Genomic DNA, 14,109 nt, shown 5'->3' on the forward strand with positions numbered 1-14,109 from the left:
ATGGACCAAATTTTTTTTCTTCCATAGGGTCAAATTTATTTATTTATTTATTTTTTTTATGATTTTCAAATACGACCCTAATGTTTGGATCTTGGTTTGAGGCATTCTCCTAGAAGTCACAACAATGATATTAACCTTGATAAAAATTTTTCGCTACACTAATGTTGTTGAGATTGTCATTTTAATAAACCGTATTGATATTCTGTAGAAAAAACTAATAACAGTATAGAAAATATGAGTGCATGAAAATAGCATCATGGGGATGTAGCTCAAATGGTAGAGCGCTCGCTTTGCATGCGAGAGGCACGGGGTTCGATCCCCCGCATCTCCAAATTAATATGTAATTTTTGCCCTTTTATTAAATGTATTTATTTATTCATATTCTATGACATTGCTAAATAGTCAAGTATGATAAATGTGTGATCTTGTAGACAAAAACTCAAGTGGTTAATTTTGATTGTGAGAAGTTTAGATATGGCTATCTATAGTCAGTAATTGCTTTTGATTACATGCTCGTTTTCATTTATCATTTTATCAAAAAAAAAAAAAAAAAAAAAAACATATATAAATGTTGTGCATAACTCTACTAGAACATTTCATGATGCTTGGTGTTCACGCTATCTTTTAGAGTTGTTTGTGGGGTTTAAATTGTTCTTTTAATATAAACCGTTGCTTTGCAATTGTTTAAAGTTGATACAGATAGTTATTGAGCATATATCTATACATAATGAATAATTTGAAACAGTAAAAACATATTAGATGTGGACGTTCGGTTTGGTTTACATGGCGACGCAGTTTTTTGTTCGTCTACCTGCTATTCTTATGTAATTTGCCCTGATGATTGGAATGAAAAAAAAATTCTAAATTGTCTCAGATTATCCAAGATGACCTATAAGTTTTAAAAATCAGGTTCAAACTTAATTAAGAATTAAATTAAATTAAATATCTTGTTGTGTGACCTATGAATATAAGAAGAAAATGAAAAGAAAAATGCAGATTTTAGAGTATAAATACACGTGCATCATAGTGGATGGGAAGCATATGACAGATCGATGAGCTTTTTTTTTTTTACTTTATGGGCCGGTGGGTGGCATGTGGGCCGGATCCGGACGTGAAGGAGAAGTTTCATCTTAGCAAAACACGGAATCGCGTGTTAATCGTGTTAACAAATAAACTACAGAATAAACTGCAATTTTACCTTCTCGGGTTTAGGCTAATTGGTACTCTGACCTCATTCATGGAAATAATTGTAATTTACCCCCCAACAATGTTGGTGTTATGTCGCACATTTACCCCCTGGCGTCAAAAAAGTTAACAGATCTGTTAACTGCAATGTGAAATGACTATCTTACCCTTTAATATTACCCCCCAACGTTCTTGTTATGTCGCATAATTACCTCCACTGGTAAATTACTAAATTGTCATTTCTTATTACCCCCTATACTTTGTTGTAAGAAACAGTTTTACTCCCTGCAATAACCGAAACCCTTCCCGCCAAAAAAGTTTAACCAGCCAAAGTCAACAACACATGGTAATTAACAAGAAATCGGTGTAATGAATTTGAAATTGCCTAAACAATCTGATTTAAACTTAATAAACACTTGTATTCAAACCTGTTCTATGTTACTCAAACCTGTTCAAACATTTGTATACTCAAAATCAGTTTAAACACTTCCAACCTGTTCTACGTAACCCTTTACTAGAAACCCTTCACAAAATTACAATGTGTATTCAGAACATTACAATGTGTCCAAGCATTCAGAACATTACAATCACTAGAACCCTATATGTATTCAGAAATCATGTATGCACACTCAAAATCAGTAGAATGGTTAACTTATAAGCATTCAGAAATCATGTATGCACATTACAATTCACTTAAATCAGTAGAAACCTATAAGCATTACAATGGTTAACTTCATTAGAAACCCTTGACAATCTGTCCATGTATTCAGAAACATTACAATATGTCCATATATTCAGAAACATTACAATGTTTGGCTGCAGCATTCAGAACATGTATGCACACTCATAATCAGTTTAAACACATACCTGGTCATGCATAAGCATTCAGAACATGCTCAAATGTATTCAGAACATACCTGGCTGCAGCTGTATGCAGCTGTTTGGCTCTAGCTGTTTGCAAGAACCTGTTATGAAACAGGTTATGAAACTAGAACCTGTTGAAACAGGTTGTAGTATACAATCTGTCCAAACAATAACCATGATTAACAAAACCTACATATTATCATAACCATAATTAACAAAACCTACATATTACACAAAATACATGTTTATCATAACCAAGTTGCAAGATCTAATTTAAGTTAGGTTAACCTACATATTACACAAAACCTAAATAACTACTAGAGTAAACATCCGCTCAACTCTCTGGTGGATAATGGAAGTTGAGGACAGGCCTAACAAACATGGAGACCACCAGGTGGACCACCACTGATGAGCTTGATAGCTCATCGTCAGGTCAACTGTAAAAAAAACTAAACATCACACAATTAACATGGAAATCAGACTCAATCATACTAATTGTTAATACCCTGTTTAACATGAGACTCAATCAGACACAAATCCGACCCTAATCTTTATAATATGATAATAACTAACAATGACACAAATCCGACCCTGATTAACTAACATTAGGCGATTTGTACCTGCCGTGTGGCGGATTACGTATCGGATCAGCCATAAAAGTAGAGGCATTGTAGCTGAAGATCGCAGGAGATAGGGGTTGGCCGGAGAAGGTGTCGCTCTGAAGCTCTGAAGGTGTCGCCGGAGAAAGGGGTGTCGCCGGAGAAAGGGGTTGGCAGGAGTGGAGGACCGGTGTGGGAAGGTTGGGGGGGGGGGGGTAATAGTGCTTTGATCGATTACTTATAGGGTTGTGTATTGTATAAGCTAAACAAAAATTTGATGTAAATTACCTTTATACCCTTTGACCTTTACATATTTATGTTGACTGTTAACCTTTTTTGACGCCAGGGGGTAAATGTGCGACATAACACCAACGTTGGGGGGTAAAATTGCAATTATTTTCATAGAGGGGGTCAGTGTCACACCCCAACCGATTGCGGAATCATTCGGGCATGGCACTGAGCGAAACAGATTGTCCAGAAGTTTCCATAACAATTATCATCACTACTCAGTTTAAATTAACACGTCCCATACCGTGTCCCAAATAACAAACAAATTATTACAGATAACAACTAGTCAAATGTTCTGTTCCGACAACTCAGATTTAAATAAGACAAATAAATATTGTTCAAATGCTCCTAAAGACCCAGCCTGACAAGATCTACAGACAACTATACTCTAGTTGCTTTTTCCTGGCAGACAACTATTTGTTGGGGGCCTCTAGAGCTTTATTCTAGCCTCGCTTTCCTAGCAAGCAAACATCTTAAACACATGTCACATACGTTAAAATAAAGTCAATACACATAATGTAAAGGTGAGCATACAAGTTTGATAATAGCATATAGAGTTCGAAAATAGTTTACGCATAACCAACACGTACACAGCGGAAAACGAAGCATGTTAATTATCGACATGGACCTATCGATACCAATGACTGCGGGTTGACCGTCCGAGACGGTTCGCAATACATGATTACCACCGTAATCCATGCAAGTAATTGTCCTTAACAACCCCCGTGTGAACGGGTGCTGAGTCCAAGTTATAGTACTACGTCGTTAACGCAGGTAGACAGCATTCCACGTGTAAACACAATCAACAAGCATTCATTTAGTCACGTAATACATGCAATTCGGTTAGCGTTCAAACAATTGAGTAGTGTGTTCGATAGTGATTTTGATAGGTAACGTATGTGGCACCCAAAAGTGCTAAAAGCAAAAAAGGATCGAGTATACTCACAGCGATTGATTGATGGATTGAAGGGAGCGCTTGGGAGTAGGGTTAGCCTGAACAGTTCGATAGCATAACGATAAATAACACGTAGGATGGAAATAAGTGTAAGTGGGCTGGACAGCCTGGTCGATCAAACAGTTGGTTCGATCGAGTGGGTTGTTCGTTCGGCTGGACAATCCGTTCGGACAGCCTGTTGATCGGCCGGTAGGCTCGATCGGTTGGACTGTTCGAGTGGATTGTTTCTTCCTTTGTGAAGGATGTTTTTGTGTATGATGGCTTGTCCTTTTGAAGTTTTCGTTGTAGCATTTGAGAAAACTGAAGTGTTCCTACCTTTCCAGGTCGATCGATCGAACGATCCGTTCGATCGGTCGGCATAACCGATCGGTTAGGAACTCTAGTAGTAGTCCTCATCAGGATGTCACTCGATCGAACAGCCTACTCGATCGAATAGCATGCTCGATCGGGTGGCATTCCTATACGACAAACGAATTGAAAATCGACTAAGTGTTGAAGCATAGTATCTCATGATCCGATGAGTAATGTTGACGAACAGCTGTTCGATCGAACAGTACCTCGTTCAATACCATACTTCATGAAATTGTCAAGGTTGTGGGGCCTCATGCTAGTTGATCGGCTGGCCCGGTTGATCGGCTGGCATGTCCGATCGATTGGGCTGTTCATTCGAGCAGCCTATAGAGATGGGCATTTTCGGGTTTTTATATAACCCGGAACCGGGTCCAACCCGGAACCGGGTATGGCTACAAGTGATTGGAACCGGGTGGTTAGTGGAACCGGGTCCGGGTATAACCCGGGTACACGTCATTTTTTTTAGAACCGGTAGAACCGGGTTCGGGTACTATTGAACCGGGTCCGGGTACTGTGCGGAACCGGTTACGGGTACTGACCAGAACCGGTTCCTCTGCGTAAATTCAGAAAAAGTCGCTGACCATTTACTGTTGAAACCGGTTACGACTGAAAAGCTGTTTTTTTTTTTAAATTTTGACCGTTATAACCGGTTTTGGATTATAAAAATCGATTATTTCATCAAACCATTACCACATTTCCAATTTTCATCTTCCATCACTCTTCTTTCTCAACACAATCAAACCCGGAAGAACTATGGCATCGGAAGAACAAGTGGTTTTGATATTAGAAACCAAGCGTAACCCGGCTATTTGGAAAAACTTCGATTTGTGTTTGATGTCGGATAACCATGAGATGGCTCGTTGCAAGAATTGTGGTAAGTTCATGAAGGCGGCGGCAAACTCCACCCTCAAGAAGCATACCGACAAACATTGCCCGGTCACAAAGGCAAAAAAGGAAGAAAAGGGCGAAGGATCGGGTTCTTCTAATATGTAGTTTGGTGGATGCGTTTGTTTAGTTATGTTTGATGTCTTATGTTTTATGTGTGATGTTTGAAGTGTTATGTTTGTTTTAGGTGTTATGTTTTAAGTGTTATGTAACAATATGTTTGTGAAATAATATCTTGTTTGTGGGAAAAAAAAAATCTCATATATAATCGTTTAAGTAGTACAAAAAGTCGGTTCTTTCGGTAATCATAATCGGTTATCAAAAACTTGGAACAGAACCGGTTACAACGGTCATAACAGAACCGGTTACAATAATTTATTTTTTTGCTCGTTTGCTTGAGGACGGTGCGACACTTTCACTACCGCTACGCTTTGGTGCGGGCACTTCGTTACAATCGTCTTCGGAATCATTGGTCTCTACCTCGTCTTCCTCTTCATCCTCTTCTTCAATAATCTTGTGCTCCAACTCCACCTCGTCTTCGAGACTCGACTTATGTTGAACACGATCAACGCCGTCCAAATGGTCTTTTAGGCAAATTGCCATCTCTAGCGACTCCGGGGTTAATCTTGTTCTTCTAATCGACAATACCCTACCACTAAGAGAAAAAACACTTTCCGAAGCTACCGTGGAAGCTTGGACCGTTAGTAAATCACGAGCCATGGTGGCTAAAATCGGGAATTCCGATTCTTTAGACTTCCACCATGCCAAAATGTCAAAATTATTATACTCCTCGGCCGTCATAGTAAGTGCATCATCCCTTAGTTTATATCGGCCGAGTTCACTAGATGGTTCGTTACCCCTTTGTTGTTTCGCCGTTTCGTCTCTAACGACGTTCAACATGGTTATGATGGGGTCGGCAATTGTTTGATCTTTAGAGGCCGATGATGAAGCTCCATTAAAAATTGTATGATTTTTGAAAAAATGCAATTAAATCTTTTCTTGCATTTTCCCATAAAGTTAAACAATGACGTTTTAAAGTTCGACGACTTACATGTTTGTAGCTAGGTTGAAGAGTCTCCCTAATTAGCTTAGTGAGATCGGGGTCGTCAAAGTGTCCAAAAGGCAACGCTTTTTTGATGACCAACTTCGCCATCCTATCCCGAGTTATCTTTTGTTCGTAGCGGAAAATGTTCCCATCTTTTGAAAGTTGGACTTGACCGGGTGTCAAATCTTTGAGGGCTTTGCAATACTTTTTCGCATGCTTCGTTAAAGTAGAATTAGAATCCTTGCCTAACAAGGAGCCACAATGCTTGCATTGAGCCTTTTGCGAACCATCGCTCATCTCGACTAAATCCCAATTGCACCAAACATCCATATTGCGGCTATGCGATAATGTTCCCACCACGAATGGAGCATTTGAACCTTTTGGAACATTATTGACGGATGGGGAGTTTGTGCTTTTAGAGTTCTTGGAAGCCATTAGAAATTTGTAAAGAAGGTGAAGAAATAGATAAAAGAAGAAGATGAGTTGTGAAAAAAAAAAAAGTGTGTTATTTATAGTATAACCGGTTCCAACGGTCATAACGGAACCGGTTCCAACGGTCATAATCGCATTTAATGAGTTACCATATACCAAGGAACCGGGTACAACGGTCATATCCATATACGATTCGGTTCCAACGGTAACATACCGGGTATACATAGGAACCGGGTACGGGGAGGAACCGGGTACGGGTATAAACCGGGTACGGATAGGAACCGGGTATGGTTAAATTTTTTTAGAAAAAATGGGAACCGGGTAGTACCCGTCGGGTTTTTTTAACCTGGGACCGGTTCCGCTGAGCATCGGGTAGGAACCGGAACCGGGTCCGGGCGGGGTCCACTGGAATCGGTTTGGAACCGGGTTTTATGCCCATCTCTAGCAGCCTAACCGTTCGGCCAGCATCCTGACCTGGTCGGCCTGTCCGTCTAACATTTGACTGTTCTGATTATTTGGCGTTATATTGAGGTAGTTTGACAATGAGCTTAACCAGGGAACCTTTGTTCTTACTTGTTTCTCCTGCTCGGACAGGAATCACCCAAATCCGGTCAGTGAACGGTTCGGAATGGTGGTTTGACGTTAAACCCGAAGTCGGTGAACCTCGTGGGTAGGATCCAAATCTTGAACCACTCATCCACTAGAATGATTGGTGAGTTTTCTCAAGCTCCGTTTCTACCGGGTCGAAGGCATTGAGTGTAAAAGAGTTGAAAGAAAGTTGGAATTCCTTCTTTCAATCCTTCACATTGTGTAAATGTTTTAGATCTTTGGTAGATCCTAGCTTGTTTATGTGGAAATCGGTTAGATCCGATCTAATCATGGTGGATTGAAGCCAAAACATGGTGTTCTTGCCATGATGACACCACCCAAGAATGCCTAGATCTTGGTGATTTCACCGCTAGAAATCAAAAATTGAAAGATAGAAAGGTGTAGGAGCACGTTTTGATCAAGAAAGTACAAGATTTAGTATGGAAACTTACCGGAATCGGAAGGAATCTGAGAAAAGAAGAGGAGCACGGGCTGGTCGGTCAGAGCTTTCCAAAAGTGGTAAAGAGTGACAATGACAGCCCTATTTATAGGCTCCAAAAGAGGAAAGGGCTGACCGATCGGCTGGCATCCCGATCGGACAGCCTGCTCGATCGAACAGTCTGTTCGATCGGTTGGGCTGTTCGATCGGCTGACCGCCTGATCGATTAGCAGCCTGGTTCGAGTGTTTGGTGCGACAATTTTCAGTATTTCGATTTCGATTGAAGACGATACGAGTACGATAGAGTTTCCTATTCAAATTACTTTTAGTCCCAACCACTATATCTAACATACAATCTCCTATATTTCATCTTATCCTTACGTTACCATTCGTCGTAATTCGATTTCAATTGCATTCGGTTTGAGTTTCGAGTTTCGATTGATCACCACACAAAACATAAAGTAAACACGCACAGGTAACACATAAGGCACACACACACGTATAACAACAACCAAAGTTCGCGTAATTCGAAATTCGAGTTCAATGATAGTTAGATCGGTTTGATTACTGATTAGTTAACTTTATCGCATTGTTACTTCCTACTATTCACAGTCGTAAGTCGGTTCGCGTTAAAACATTCGATTACTTCGATTATTTCTGATTGCAACACTTACTCCACATAATACGAATAAAATATAAAATAGACTATTTACAGTCAAAGAAAGTCTAAGTTGACTTGGACTTTGACTTTGACATTCGAAAACACGTGGTGTTACAGTCAGAGTACCAATTACCCTAAACCCCACGGGGTAAAATTGCAGTTTACTCTAAATTATATACTTGTTTGAAAGAAATCAATATACATTATTTACATTATTATAGTTCATCTATTATATTTTAATAACCTTTTTATATGTGTGGAGTAAATTCATTTTTAATTTATTAGTTACAAGGTTATGGCCCGTGTGTTACACGGATTGATTAATGAAAACGATATAAATTATTATTTGTAAATACTTATTATTTTTAATCTACTCTTGATTGTTTTGATTGAACATACATGATAAATTTATAAGTTGTCATTAATAACATTGAATTTCATGGGACAAACTTCTGATAAGATTGAATTTCATGAGATAAACCTCCTAAAATTATAAAATAAGAAACAAAGTCATCAAAATTTACACCAACAAAACTTGGGAAACGTTGAATTATAACTATTCGTCGTTTGTCGCTAACAGTTACAATTTCAAAAATAACTACTGGTTGTCCCAACTATTAACATGTTGGCTTCTAATGGACGTTAACTAACAGAATCCTCTCTTACCACTTAAAAATACAAAATAACGTGAAAAGTGAGCCAGTTCGACATTAAGCGGAATGGGGACAAAGCTTTGAGTGAATCCAATCCAAACCAATAATAACTCAACATGCTGTCTTTCAATGATAATGCTTGCATGTGGAGTCCGGTTTTGTTTATTACTTTATTTTATCTAAATTAAAATGTAAAAGCTTTAAGATATCGTATCATTCGTATGTAATTGTAATTTTAATAATTTAAATTAAATAATAATTATATACAATAAGGATGATCTAGAATAATAACACGTGTTTCTTTATTGGTTTCTTTTATTACATAGTATAGATTATTACTATTTCCTAACCATGTCTACGTAATCAAACCCAGGGCGTTCCTAACAGAATCCTCTCTTACCACTTAAAAATACAAAATAACGTGAAAAGTGAGCCAGTTCGACATTAAGCGGAATGGGGACAAAGCTTTGAGTGAATCCAATCCAAACCAATAATAACTCAACATGCTGTCTTTCAATGATAATGCTTGCATGTGGAGTCCGGTTTTGTTTATTACTTTATTTTATCTAAATTAAAATGTAAAAGCTTTAAGATATCGTATCATTCGTATGTAATTGTAATTTTAATAATTTAAATTAAATAATAATTATATACAATAAGGATGATCTAGAATAATAACACGTGTTTCTTTATTGGTTTCTTTTATTACATAGTATAGATTATTACTATTTCCTAACCATGTCTACGTAATCAAACCCAGGGCGTTCCTAACAGAATCCTCTCTTACCACTTAAAAATACAAAATAACGTGAAAAGTGAGCCAGTTCGACATTAAGCGGAATGGGGACAAAGCTTTGAGTGAATCCAATCCAAACCAATAATAACTCAACATGCTGTCTTTCAATGATAATGCTTGCATGTGGAGTCCGGTTTTGTTTATTACTTTATTTTATCTAAATTAAAATGTAAAAGCTTTAAGATATCGTATCATTCGTATGTAATTGTAATTTTAATAATTTAAATTAAATAATAATTATATACAATAAGGATGATCTAGAATAATAACACGTGTTTCTTTATTGGTTTCTTTTATTACATAGTATAGATTATTACTATTTCCTAACCATGTCTACGTAATCAAACCCAGGGCGTTCCTAACAGAATCCTCTCTTACCACTTAAAAATACAAAATAACGTGAAAAGTGAGCCAGTTCGACATTAAGCGGAATGGGGACAAAGCTTTGAGTGAATCCAATCCAAACCAATAATAACTCAACATGCTGTCTTTCAATGATAATGCTTGCATGTGGAGTCCGGTTTTGTTTATTACTTTATTTTATCTAAATTAAAATGTAAAAGCTTTAAGATATCGTATCATTCGTATGTAATTGTAATTTTAATAATTTAAATTAAATAATAATTATATACAATAAGGATGATCTAGAATAATAACACGTGTTTCTTTTATTACATAGTATAGATTATTACTATTTCCTAACCATGTCTACGTAATCAAACCCAGGGCGTTCCAATGTTTTTGAAGGCCTTAAGCGAACTACAAAGTTGGGGCCCTATTGAATTGGTATAAATAAAATCACCAATTAAGATTGAGATTTGAGACATTGAATAACCATAGTGATGATTTTTCCTAATTTCTGCCTAATTTCGCCCAATCCGCAATCAGCTTCATATTGATTATTTAAAAGACGTCGCAAGTAATGAGGTTTGGTGTGTTGAAGTGCGCGAAGACAGTGTGGATAAATTAAAATATATGTAAATAAAATAAAATTTGGAGGCCCTTGTTTTGGGTGGTCATAGGCCTTAGCCTAGATTGATAAGTCTAACGGGTCGACCCTGATCAAACCCTAAATATCGATTCCGATGTCGAAAGGGAAGGGATGAAGAGAGGTGTAAGCGGGTGCAAATGAGTCGAGGCTGAATTCAAGCATGGCTCCTTTGTAGCTTTATTTATAAAGCCCAAACTAAACTCGTGAGCAATTTGTCAAGCTTAGGTTAACTTTTTTATTAATCATTATCTAAGTTATATATGTTTTAAATTATTTTTAAGGGGCTGTTTGGTAGCCTCTTAATGACCATTCAGATGCTACATCTTAATGGTTTAAAATCTCTGAATGAATAAGAGGTAACCTCAAGTCTGAATGGTTAAGAGGTAACCTCTGAATGGTAAATCATCACATGTCACATTCTTCTACCTTCTCATTGGTAAAATTCTTAATGGTTCCATTAAGAGGTAGCCTCTTAATGACCATTCAGAGGCTACCAAACAGCCCCTAAATATAATTTTACTTATATAAATGTAAAATATATTTAATGCAAATCTAAAAAAAATGATAGACCTTTTTTTTAACTCGCAAGTCAACTCGAGCTCGATAAGTAAAGCTTAGGTTTGAGTTTGTTTAAACCGAGTTCAATTCGAGTTTTTAACAAGCTAATCTCAAATAACTTATGGACGGCTTTATTCGTCTACGAGAAAGCATAGTCCATACACCGATGTTATAAATTTATAATGAGTTCTAGTTTGAACGTCGGTATGATTTGAAGTTCTGTATCGTTTGGGTCCTATTTTGTTAGACAATGATTGATTAGTTTTCAAATAATATAAATGTGTCCTTATCAATGATTTGATATTTTTTTTTTTCATATCACGTCTCCCAAAATATCACATCCAATTAGACATATAAAAACAGGTCGGATTTAGGGAATCCGTTTTTGACGGATGTTACACTTACCAACACTATACTACGCTCACGATGGGTGCACTTGCCTATATGTGTGTTTAGTGTTAGTAGAATATTGATGCGTGTTAGTGTATATATGTTTTAGGTATATATTTTAAGTCCTTTTTACACTTTAGCCAAGTTTTAAATTTATAAAACACGATATTTACTAACACTAAACACACATATGAGCAAGTGCACCCATCGTGGACGTAGTGTAGTGTTGGTAAGATACCGAGGTCGTCCAAGGACACAAGAGCTTTTAGTACCGGTTTATCCTCAACGTCTAATCAAATCAAAATGTTAGAAAAAGATTTTTAAACTAAGAAACTAAAACTAACTAAATGCTGAAAAATAAAATAAAAACAGATAGACAAGATGAATCACTTGGATCCGACTCGTGAGTTAGTATAACCTTTGATTATTTTCGCACTTTTGCACTTGTTTAAGAGATTATCTTAGTTATTGTAGTAGGCCCCTCTTTTGAAGGCGACGTTACCCTCAACCCAGTAGTTTGAGTCAGCAAGGATACAATCCTAAAGGGTCGGATTATTGAAAGATAATTAATTAAGTTATTAATGTAAATTATGGTAGGCCCCTCTTTTGGAGGTGACGTTACCCTCGACTAAGTAGTCTGAGCCAGCAGGGATACAGTCCTAAATAACCGGGTTATAGTATTAATAGTACTTAACTTATGAGGGGATCAAAGAGTTTGGACCCCCGCCATCCAATACCTTTGGGTATTGAAGGAGGTCCTACTAAATTTGACCCAGGTCTCTTGCAGGACCTCTAAACGCTGAACAAGGGCAACACCCTTACTAAACCGTTCCCTTAACTCCCGATTAGGTAGCCAACATACCTCCATATAGACCGTGGAAATATGAATGGTGAAAATCTTTTATTTTATATAGACAGTAAAATAATGCCAAGACACTACGGACAAACGATAAGAAAGAATCACCTTCAACATAAGAAACTAGTTATTAAAGTCATTAATACAAAACCAATTAAGAAGTGCAAAAGATTAAAAATAAAAAGTATTATACTAAACACTTGTCTTCACCAAGTGATGCAAGAGACTTAGGCAAACATGGCCTTGATTTTCAAGAACTCTTACGATCAATCTTGGATCCCGAGACGACTCACACACTCTATGATGGACAATGGATGATGGTGGTGGATGATGGTGTTGTGATGGTGGTGGGTGGTGGATGAAGTGTGAGAGAGGTGGTGTGCCAAGGGGATGAGTTGCAATGGCTCCAAGCACTCCTATTTATAGGCTGAACAGAAGCCTGGGCACGGCCCCGTGTCCGCTGGGCATGGCCCCGTGCCCGTCTGACACTATCTCTCTTCATTAATTGTAATTCGCAATTACAATTAATGCGCCTGCAGTAGTTTGGCCACACCCCTTTGTTCACTGGGCACGGCCCCGTGGTGAGCAATAGAAGCTTCTACAGGTTTGTCTTTTCTGCTGCTTCTTGGGCACGGCCCCGTGCTCTCTGAGCACGGGGCGTGTTCAGTCTTCTGCCTTCTCTGTTTTGCTTGGGAGGATGCTGTCGAGGGGTCGGGCAGTCCACTTTTGTTCCCTTTCTTGTATTTATGTTAGATTTAGCTGTCTTTTTGCTTCTTTTGTTAATTTGAGCTCATTTAATCCTAAAAATACAAAAGGAAGACAAAAATACACTTTTCCAACATTAGTACTTAAAAAGGGTTAGTTTTATGCCTCATTTGATGTAATTTATATGTTGCATTTTACACACATCAAATATCCCCACACTTGAATCTTTGCTTGTCCTTAAGCAAAACTCTTTAATATGTGGCTTACATTCCCAAATGGAATGGGTAGAAGAGAAGGTTTTGGGCTTGTCATAGAGTGTCAGTGAAGGGGTATGGTCCCAGATCTCGCGTCAGCATCGACCGCGAGTGACCATTACCCTTATCAAAACCCCCACTAGCTAATAACCTACTTATGTCCATGCAGGAACGCGTCGACACAGTGGTTGAATCCAATCTGTCCAGTTATGGAGGAGGACTTACCTGGAATATGAGAACGGTATAGCGATGCGGCTGGCACCGCATCTGGTGTATGAAAACGGAAGTATTCACAGCGATGCGGCCTGGCACCACATCCAGTGAACACTTCTATCAATACAGAGAAGCTAGATAACAGCAACAGTCACCACAGCCGACGATGCGGCCTGGCACCGCATCTCGCGTATTTCTCGATCAAAAGAGTAAGACGCGGGAACATCTACAGTTACCGCAGACAGCGATGCGGCTTGCACCGCACCCTGTCTACTCATCAAGTGGGACTGACACCACAGAGCAAGTAGCACCAGTGGCAGCTGCCTGTCAGGACTACGTAAGCAGCAGACTGACGTGGCGTCGCCTCCCCGGCCGACATGTCTGACACACCTGCAAAGGTG

The 14,109-nt window shown here is 38.3% G+C and overlaps 1 non-coding gene across 1 annotated transcript; it reads left to right on the plus strand.

Annotated features, from left to right (window-relative positions):
- The first annotated feature begins 258 nt into the window (after positions 1-258).
- Positions 259-331, plus strand: TRNAA-UGC. The gene has a single exon. It is a non-coding gene; the product is annotated as a tRNA-Ala (tRNA).
- The last annotated feature ends 13,778 nt before the right edge of the window (positions 332-14,109 follow it).

Source organism: Helianthus annuus, chromosome 15 (assembly GCF_002127325.2).
Source record: "Helianthus annuus cultivar XRQ/B chromosome 15, HanXRQr2.0-SUNRISE, whole genome shotgun sequence".
Classification (NCBI taxonomy): Eukaryota; Viridiplantae; Streptophyta; class Magnoliopsida; order Asterales; family Asteraceae; genus Helianthus; species Helianthus annuus.